General features: G+C 38.5%; 1 long non-coding RNA gene across 1 annotated transcript; it reads left to right on the top strand.

Annotated features, from left to right (window-relative positions):
- Positions 1 to 914: 914 nt before the first annotated feature.
- Positions 915 to 1,884, top strand: LOC109615783. Its single transcript, XR_002196774.2, has 3 exons — positions 915 to 1,054; positions 1,244 to 1,355; positions 1,595 to 1,884. It is a non-coding gene; the product is annotated as an uncharacterized LOC109615783 (long non-coding RNA).
- The last annotated feature ends 9,393 nt before the right edge of the window (positions 1,885 to 11,277 follow it).

Genomic DNA, 11,277 nt, shown 5'->3' with positions numbered 1-11,277 from the left:
TGTGCAGGCATTTGATCCAGCGTTGAATCACTCAAGATGTTTATGCTACAACCTGGTTAGAGTGTTTCGCAGTACGGTTTCCACTTGCAATGCAGCTTTTGTAGCTCACGATGCACAGTTTTAATTCGTGAATTTGGACACTGACAATAAAGTTGAATAATGGCTTTCTCATTGGCCTCCAAGAACAGCTCAAGGTAAGTGTTATTTCACCCAAATATCAATCTAGCTTGAACTAAAAAGTCAGAATGCCAATCATTATGTACGTCAAACATATTCTACATCTATGGATAGCTGTCTACGTCCGACTCTTGACAGACTCAAGCCCTTCTAAGCTTTTAAAGGCATCATTTCACAGGTAGGTTGTGTGCACGTGTTTGTGTGCACGTGGTTGTGTGTGTTTTTTGTGTGTGCGTCCATTCCATTATTTTACTATGTAATTAGTGTTAAAGTTGGAAGGTATGAAGGTTTGATTTGGTAGGAAAATGCATGCACTCACTACTATAAGTCACTCCAGATAAGAGTATCTGCTAATTGGTCTGGTCTCCTCCCCCTATCAAACACTTTGGTTCATGAGGCAGGGACTACTATGCATTATTCTACATAAGATAAAGCCAGAAAAGTAAGGCACTTTTAATTAAGGGAAATGTGTAAACTGTCACCACGTGCCCATATGTACAAACCGTAAACCAGCTTACTCAAGCAGAACGTGTGACCAGAAATGTGGTGTGACTGGTAGCCTACTTAACAGCATTCTGGAAATAGCCCACTGTGTTGTGGCTGGGTGCCATAGCGTAACTGTAACATTACACCGTTTTCAGAAGAAGACACCAGACAGCGTGGCTGCTATTTTCATGTAGAGCAGCCAGGCTCATGTTACATGCATGTCACGGATGTGTAGCGCACATTTCAAGGGAACTGTCGCTTCAAGTGAGGAGAACAATCAATGGGTCTTGCCAAAAGACAAATCCTAAAGAAAGATGCTGTAATCATTGACTACGGATCTTGCCAGCGCTGACCATACTGTAGCCTATCGACATTTGAGGTGTCTGATGGGGTAGGCAGCATTTTGGAGGGGATTGGTGTGCAATCGTTAGCTAATGCAACTGAGACTGCTTGACCTGTGAACACAGTCTTTTCTGCGACACGTGGAAAATATGTGAGTGTACTGCTTCTTTTCAGACAACTGGGAACTGTGTAATGACTTCAACTGTGTCCTTTCTCCAAAATAAACATATTATTTTAGGCTGCACCTGGTTGCCATGCATTTCAGTGAACAAGCTCACCGCAGCCAAGCAAACATAAAATCAGTTCTCCCAAGGCAAACATATACAGTGAAGCCAGTGAAGAGCAAACCAGTAAGTATTCATAGTTATTAATTTTAGATCTGGATCAATTTAGAATTTCAGGTTAAAAAAACTCACATTCAAACTGAAAGCCATTGATCATATAGATGAACCATCTCACACTATTAAACCCGAAAAGAACATTTAATCGAATTCATTATCCACTTAAGAAACATCTCCCTTGTCAAAAGCTTTGCAAGCTGTGTACTGTAGGCAGGCATCTGAATCCCCTCCTGTGCTGTCTCTCCCAGGACCCCTGTCTGCCCAGTGTGGAAGGGCTGACTATGAGGAGGCTATGGCTGGATTTGTTTCCCATCTGGGAGACTGAAGCCTGATTGAAGCGGGATACAGGGCCATCTTCTCCACATTAGTCTCCACTTCCCCTCCCCAGTAATCTCTGTTGTTGGTTGCATTTTCCTTTTCTAAAAAGCAATATGTCTTGGTATAGTTTTTTATAAAAAGCACAGGGGTTGGAAAAGAGATGGATAGATAGATTGTAGAAGAGGGTCCTGAACATTGTATATATTAGGCTCTAATAATCGTTTTAATGTCAGATGATGTGACTCTATTATTTCCCAAATGTGTTTGTCACAAATATTTATGTTGATTCATATTTCGCTAATCTGGACTATAGATGATCAAATAAAAGTGTGATCAAAAATAAATCATTGTGAACATGTTGTCCTTTATAATGGAAATGCTGTTTTAATGTACATTCTCTTTTGTCTTAGTTTCTAAAGGGACTTGGGCTTGACATATTTCTTTGAAGTGTATTAGTGAACTGTATTCTGTAATTAGTTACAACAATTTAAAGGCAGTTGGGTCCTGCTGCCTTTTGTTAGATATCCAACAGTCCATGAATAACTTGGCTAAGCATTAGGGTACTTTGTAGAGAAAATGGGTTGAGGCATATGTGCTCAGAATTAAAGTCATCAGTAACATGTGAAACATTGTTTACCTTGTTACCTGGCAACAACTGTAAGCCTGTTTCAAAGAGCTGTCAATCAAGGTGAGTTCATGAACAAAATCTCCCCGCCCACTCAGCCTGTCGTTTGATATTAACTGCTAGTTAGCAATGAATGAAAAACTAATTGTTCCCCAATGCTTTTCTTAAAAAAAAACACACACACACACACATATATATATACACACATATAATATACACATATATAAATACACATATACACACATATATATACACACATACATACAGTGGGGAGAACAAGTATTTGATACACTGCTGATTTTGCAGGTTTTCCCACTTACAAAGCATGTCGAGGTCTGTAATTTTTATCATAGGTACTATTCAACTGTGAGTGATGGAATCTATAACAAAAATCCAGAAAATCACATTCTATGATTTTTAAGTAATTAATTAGCATTTTATTGCATGACATAAGTATTTGATCACCTACCAACCAGTAAGAATTCCAGCTCTCACAGACCTGTTTTTCTTTAAGAAGCCCTGTTCTCCACTCATTACCTGTATTAACTGCACCTGTTTCTTTGAGACTGTGGTCCCAGCTCACGACCCAAAATTACAGACCTCTACATGCATTGTAAGTAGGAAAACCTGCAAAATCGTCAGTGTATCAAATACTTGTTCACTCCACTGTATGTATATATATATATAAAAGTTTTACATGGAAGGTTTTGAGTGAGGAACAGAAGGGTTAAAATTAAGAGACCACTGCAAATTGAATGCTTCTGTTCCTCACTCAAAACTTTCCTTTTCAACTTTTTTGGAAAATATTTCATATGTAGCTGTATATATACAGCTCCGGAAAAAATTAAGACACCACCGCCCGTTTTTCTTTCCTTTCCAAAAAAGCTGAAAAATAACATTTTGAGTGAGGAACAGAAAGGTTCAATTTGCAGTGGTCTCTTAATTTTAACCATTCTGTTCCTCATTTAAAACATTCCTTTTCGACTTTTTTTGGAAAGGAAAGAAAAAGGTGCAGTGGTCTCTTAATTTTTTTCACAGCTGTATATATAGATTGTAATCCCCTGATAAGGTTTCTACAACTAAAGAAGTGTGACATTAAATGTGCAGACCAGCTAATCTGTAGCAGCTTGATAGTTCACAGTATAAAAAAATTGGAATGCTCCTTTCTCAATAAAATAATACCCTATCAAAAACAAATATGGAAGCATTTTCTAAATTACATTATATTCCAGGCAAAAATGTTACTGAAGACTTATTCCGTTGCCTACTACATAATAAAAGTGATATGGGTTGTAGGAAGATTTTTCACCTCAGTCTTTTGATAGCAACATCATATGTTGACACAATGTAACTTTACCACACACAAATATTTCTAAAGAAAATTCTTCAATGAAATACAACATACCAAGTACTGTAAGCTTACTGTCTTAAAGACTTCAGCTTGAATACAGCTTTTGCTATATATTCACAGGGCTACCTGAAACCCCTGGTGCAATTATAATTTTTTTTTGTTGATTAGATAATTGCATTCATGAGAAATTGAACAGGTGTTCCTAATAATCCTTTAGGTGAGTCCGTTCTAATGGTATTCTTGTCTGTTCTTCTTCACAGACTAGATTGTTAATTTAGAGTATCCTAATATCCATAAAATCCATGAAGCCTTGAATGGCCATCACTAGTTATCGTCACCTATATTGATAGATACTGTATCTATGTCATTCACAACTGGCTAATAAGCTGTTAAAATGGCCAGTGGCAAAAGTCATACAGTTCATAGATACTCTTTGTGGTGGGGGTAACTTAAAAAGAAACATTACTCAGTTTAAAGTTGGTTAATGGTGTCTAAATAAATATTCAAACTTGGCATGATGTTAATGAGTGAAAATAATATAATGTGAAGAGGTTATACTAATGGCCAGCATGTGTGCAGTTTGGTGGCGTGGTGGTTAATGACAATGCCTTTCACGTGGGTGACCCGGGTTAGATTCTCGAGAGGGCAGCCACGATGAACACATTTTATTGCGGGCCAGCTGAACTAGGCTTGCCTAGTTTCTTGTTTAAGTACGCATCCGTGCATGCTTTTGAGGTAATATAGATCAAAACCCCTTGCGAAGTAAGAGGATGGGTATCCACAATTCTCTTGTCTTTTCACTTGACGAAAAAGTCAGTTATGGTCACCTATATTGATAGTTATGGTATCAATGTCATTCACTAATGAAAGAAAATGAACATTGTTGTGCCATGAAATTAAATAGCTTTGGCAGTGTAAAGTTAATCTTCAGTTTCACTAACATTTGCTCAATTGTTATGATTATTCCAAGTAGTAAGTAGATACTAGTAAGCCTGTTACTGGCTAATAAGCTGTTAAAACGGCCATTGGCAAAAGCCATACAGTTCATAGATGCTATTTGTGCTGGAAGTAAACTTGATAAGAAACGTTAGTCAGTTTAATACAATGTTTAATGTTGTCTGCCTACAGTAAACTTGGCATGATGGTAATGCGTGACTAAATGATCTAATGTTGAGACCCAGTTTTTTGTAGTATGTCCCAATCGGTCCCTACAGTAATCTCTTTCTAATTTAACATGTTGAATGTAGTGTAGCGACCCTGTTATACCTGTTGGTTTGGATGTTCGCTAATCTAGGGAACTTGTTTCAAGAACCATGGAGTTTCAACTAATTGGTTTAACATTGCAGAACACTCCGCACACGTAAAGCTTAGTGGCGTAGTGGTTAAAGACACATAGCCAGGGCAACAGCATTCATTCCTTCTAATCGCGGGCCTGCCGAACTAGGCTTGCCTGGTTTCTTTTCTTGTTTAGAAACAGAATTCTACACAGTGCCCCATTAAGTAATTAACATTTGTTAAATGAACTATGAAAATATATAAAATGTTTTTGGTTGTGTCTTTGGATTTTCTTTACTACAAATGGTGGTTTAGATTAGGATATTGTGAATATATTTAAATATTTTGTACTAAAATAATGGCCATCCATGTAGGGTTCACAAACCTTCAAGCAGCACTGTAGCACTGTTTAGCAGTAGCAGTTTCAAGTCATTTGACAATGGTAATTATGCTAACACTCTGAAAGTGTCTATAGGCACTACCCAACTACTATTTGTAAAATTATCACTTTAGCCTTTAATAATACACATGGGACTTTTTGTCCTGGGAATCTACAACAAGGTCCTCCAGAAAATTCCCTGGGAATATTGCGATGTCATAAAGTCCTGAAAATGTTCTTAAAATATACTGACATGGAGTGACAACCTCACTAAAAGACTACATATACATAAAGACTTTGTATGGTTTATACATGCATTCAGCCTGTTACAACTATGGTATGCATATAAAGGCTTTATGAATACTGTTCTCAATAATATTAACAAAAGTATATAGACTTTGTATCATAGTTAAGGCTGCAATGCGGGCCTGACTTAATAGAATTACACAAACAACAAATGGACAGAAAGGCTTACTATGGAGTTGGATGGTCTCCCTTGGAGTGCTAGTGAACACTTCACCCTGGGCCAAGGGTTTAAGGACCAGAAAAAAAAAAAAAAAGACTGTCAGGGCAGTGAAAGGAGTCATAATGGTTGTTGGCTGTCAGTGCTCAACAATGCACTTGATTGCAGGAAATGGATCCAAAGGTCTCTTTGATGTCTCTCGCCAGGCTACGAGGTTACACACTTAACAGCTATTCCAGCATTTGCAGTGATTCAACATGTCATAATGTCGGTCATTTCATGCTGATTATCACATAACATTCTGCACTATGTTGAAGATGCAGCGGCTACACAGGCAAGGGCCTCAACAAGTACTATTTAAATTGCCTTAGAGTATCCTCTTGCACACGAAACAGTGTCACGTGATGGTCAGATTGGATTCTATTAAGGTTTCTGCATCATAAGTTTAATAATGAAATATTGTATGACATCAGCATTCTAAACTTTGCATTGTTTGGTCACCAGAAATATAATTTTCTGAAGAATTCTAAGGTTGATGACACAACAATGCATTCAACACTCAAGTCAATGCTAGTGTTGTACATAGAAATAATCTGCTGCCATCTTCCTCAAACCAAAGTGATGCTGTTGTTGCACAATAACCCATCATGTTCCAGCACATAGCGGCTAAACTTTAAATCAGAAAAAGAGGATATTCTGTAACTCAAACAGATCTGCCCTGAAGGCATAAGGTAATGTTATTGTTGGACTTGCTGAATGATCCAACAGGAACTTTAATCATAACCCTAACCATTTTACATTTAAACGTATATTGTGTGACTTCAAAATTGGGACGTAAAATCTCTGCCCTCTCAACTGAGTCACCCAATCACATTAATTTCTGTCTTTAGGGCAGATCTGCCTCAAAGACATGTTTGAGTAAGTAAAACTCCAAACGCCCAAAAGTACAGATTATTTCTGACACAATAAACCCTACAAAATGATGCATTGTCGAAATGAAATATGTAATTTGTGTGTGTAAATAAATGTGCAAAAGTGTTTTGGTGCTTAACTGAACAAACTGCAGTGCATATCTATGAATGTGAATGAGTGTGTGAGTGTGTGTGTGTGTGTGTGTGTATCCACTATTCAGGGTGATGCATGGTTTGTCGAAGTGTGGAAGACAGAACTGCAGCCATGAATCCACCCAGCTGTTGCAGCAGTGATTTGCGGTTTCTGGGAAAGCATAAACATCCGAAAAGAGCGAAACACGTGGCAAATTAAGTGCTGGTGTGTAGTAGTGTGTAGTAGTGTGTAGTAGTTCTGTTGGGAATCCCCCAAGGACATCACCTTGGCAATAGATGAGAACAAGGTTTGTGATTGGTCTAAATGGTTGTTAATCTCTGCCGCTCCATTTGCTGTGTCGATGGATGGGAGGGGTTAAAATGAATGGTTGGTTAGCCCCTGTCAGGGTTCTAATCCATAGCATTCTTCAAAAGTAACACACAAAAATCTCACTGGGGGCTGCGGGATAAACTGAACTCCATCAAACCTCCATCAGAGGTACATTTTAAGCCAACCAAATATTATCTGTCAAAGTGCCAGCATTATTGATGAAGTTTGATGTGGTAATTTCGACAGGCCATCACCTTTGTGGTGGGACGGGGAGTCTACTGCCAGGCCACCGTGGGGCAAGTTACAAGGAGTGGGACTATAGTGCAGTAAAGTGAGCATTGTTAAGTCACTTGGGAGTTTTCTACTCCAAAATAGTGTGGAAAAGGTTAGTCCTTTGTCCGTTTTGAAGGTCCTTACAATTATGGATCAGGTGTTGCTATCATGGGGTTGACCTTTACTACAGTATCCTCACTGACTCACCTGTCCTTAAATCAGAGAAGGAAAAGTGTAAAATCAATATTTACCTTTTGGAGGTGTAAATACATGAAATGATTTGATATCTTACATTTACTCCCTTACAGAATGAGTTGACCCCCAACCTCCATTCTCTAGGAAGAAAACAGAAGTTTCCACTGGAAGAGGATAACAACATTCCCTGAGGGACACACACACACACACACACACACATCAAATACTCAACGTATAGTCCTGTAATGTGAGTGTGGGTGATTGATATGTAGAATGGCCTAATAGTTCTGTCCTAGTCTAAACACATTTAAAGTCCACAGGCTTTCCTCATATAGGGATGGGGGTGTATGTGTGTGTATTTGTGTGTTAGCGGTCAGGGTGGTATAAATATTCTGTTATTTAATTAGCACCATTCCTGGCATCTTTTCCCCTCACTCCTTATTACCTCTTTTGCTACACCACCTTCAAGCACACACACAGAAAGATAGAAGCACTGCCGTTGTGTCAAAAACCTTGCAAACAAAACGGAGAGTGACACGATTCAATGGCTTTGAAGAGCTGTGAATTAATTGAATCCGTTGGTTCATGCTGGGCTGCAGGAACCATGTGCCTGGCCCATGTCACTGTTAGTACACCCTGGGAAAATAACAAGGTGCTGCTTACAACACAAACCCTTTATTTTAAAAGATCATACAAAAAATTTCTTAAGAGGACCTATTAAGGATATGTTAAGGACAGAGGTTGGTAGGGTTAGGTTTGAGACAAAACAATTCCACTTGGCTTTTCTACAGGTAGGTGACCAACATTAACTCTGAACTCCACAAACTGCGACTGCTGTTTCTAATGCAGTCTGCAAACCAAGAGGAAATGATGACAGCTCCCTGTGAGGCCTAGCGGAGATTCATTCGATAGCACGTCTGGGAAACTAAAGATAATTCACTGTAGGATATTATCAGATGAAAATATAACATTATCACTGTTTTAGTCAGCCCAATCGGATAATGAAGTCATTTTCAGCGCTGGAGGTTTATGTGTATAACGTACATTTGTGTGACTGTTAAACAATGCAACAAAGCACATCCTGATTACATGCTTCAATGTTTTCAACTGGGCTAATTTAGCAACAGCTCTGAAGGGACAATGAAGGAATTGGAAACGACCAATGGGTTCATGGTTTTTGGAGATGTTGGAATCAAAACAGGAGATACGAATAGAATTGAAATCCACATGCAGCATCATATAGCAAGATATATGAGCCATGCACATAGGCAGTCAGCAGCTCCGGCTCTGCTGATGGGGAACCCACTGTCCCATCGTTCCTCTGACAGGTTCTCCATCTTCCTTAACCCCCTCACTTTAACCTTGTCCTCCCCACTCTTAATTCTTAACCCTCACCCCAATCTACATATTTATCTCACTACCCTGCTATCTCTTACCATTCCTTTCTCTAATACATGGTTCCTTATTCTGCTGAAATCCACTCACTTTCCTTTGAAGCCACCGGTTTCATTTCTCCCCTATTCTGTCAGTGCAGAACATGCTTTCACCCCTCCTGCCATGTTTTATCCACACACACCTCCTCCCCCCACATATACACTGACCCAATCCCTCCTTCCCATATCTTCATTTATCAAAGCCTCTCCAGGGTCATTACTGAGGTGAAAGAGAAACAAACACACACACACAAACACCAGCAGAGTCTGAAAAATGAATACTACAAAGCAATTCCACTAACACTGACCCACCAATCTCACTGAAGTTAAACTAAGACTGACCTATAGGTAAGTCTGTTTTATAACTATATACTACCAAAATTGTATATTGAATGTATATATGTATAATGTTTATGTATATTTTGTTTGTTTCTGTTCCATATTCATTTTGTAAAGCATTATTATTATAAATTTAACAAAGGTTTTCTTTGTTGAGACAATTTCAGCTTAAGTTATATGTTACAGTTGGGGTTATGGTTTAAGTGTTACAGTTGCTCCCAAATGCATTCACCCCCTTGGACATTTTCGCACTATATTGTGTTACAACATGAAATCAAAATGAATTTAATTTGGAGTTCTTGTCAATGATCAACACAAAAAAAGTCCATTATATAAAAGTAAAACATAAAAGTAATTTTTTTTCTAAATTAATTAAAAACAAAATAGTTGATTGCATAACTATTTATCTGCTTAGTCAATATTTGGAGGTACCTTTAGCAGCAATTACAGCCATGAATCTACAATCCCGTTTCCAAAAAAGTTATGAGGCTGCATAAAATGCAAATAAAAACAGAATGCAATGATGCACAAATAACTTCTCTATATTTAATTGGAAATAGTACAAAGACAACATATCAAATGTTGAAAGTGAGAAATGTTATTATTTTTGAAAAAATACATGCCAATTTCGAATTTGATGCTAGTAACACATTTTAAAAAAAGTTGGATGGGCATTTTTCCCACTGTGTTGCATCACCTCTTCTTTTAACAATACTCTGTAACCGTTTGGGAACTGAGGAGACCAATTGCTGTAGTTTTGAAAGTGAAATGTATTCCCATTCTTGCTTGAAATAGGATTTCAACTGCTCAACAGTTCAGGGTTTCCATTGTCAATTTTTTTTCCATTGGGACAATTTCTTTTCAATGGGTGAAAGGTCTGGACTGAAGGCAGGCAAGTTTAGCACGCATAATCTTTTAATACAGAGCCATTCTGTTGTGATACGTGCAGAATGTGGTTTGGCATTGTCTTGCTGAAATAAGCAATGCCTTCCATGAAAGACATTGTCTGGATGGCAACATACGTTGCTTCAGAAACTGTAAATATTGTTCAGCATTAATGGTGCTTCCAAAGATGTGCAAATCACCCACTAATGCACCCCGATACCATCACGGATGCTGGCTTTTGAACTGTGCACTGATAACAAGCTTTTGCCCGGAGGATGCGGCATCCATGATCATTTCAAATTTCGATTTGTCAGAACACAGGACAGTTTTCCATTTCACCTCAGCCCATCTGAAATGAGCTCAGGCCCAAAGAAAGCAGCGGCATTTCTGGATCTTGTTTATACAGTTGCGCTCAAAAGTTTATATACCCTTGGAGAATTGGTAAAATATGTACCATTTGTAAAGAAAACATAGTGACCACATAAAACACGTCTTTTATTTCTTATGGGATTCACATTCAACTGTATGTCATAACAGAATGGCATAATCATGAAAAATAAAAATGAACTGACCCCTGTTTAAAAGTCTGCATACCCTTAGTTCTTACTACTGTGTATTGCTCCTTGAGCATCAAAGCTTGCAGTCTTTTGTAATAGTTGTCCATGAGGCCCCAAATTCTTGCAGGTGGTTTAGCTGCCCATTCGTCTTGGCAAAATGCCTCCAGGTCATGCAAAGTCTTAGTTTGTCTTGCATGAACCACATATTTGAGATCTTCCCAGAGTGGCTCCATGATATTATGGTCAGGAGACTGTGATGGCCACTCCAGAACCTTCACCTTTTTCTGCTGTAACCACTGGAGGGTCAACTTGGCCTTGTGCTTAGGGACATTGTCGTGCTGGGAAGTCCAAGAGCATCCCATGTGCAGCTTTCATGCAGAAAAATGCAAATTGTTTGCCAGTATTTTCTGATAACATGCTGCATTCATCTTGCCATCAATTTTCACAAGATTCCCCATGCTTTT

Source organism: Esox lucius, chromosome 1 (assembly GCF_011004845.1).
Source record: "Esox lucius isolate fEsoLuc1 chromosome 1, fEsoLuc1.pri, whole genome shotgun sequence".
Classification (NCBI taxonomy): Eukaryota; Metazoa; Chordata; class Actinopteri; order Esociformes; family Esocidae; genus Esox; species Esox lucius.
Note: the sequence above shows the minus strand (reverse complement) of the source record. Positions and strands in the feature narration are given on the sequence as shown.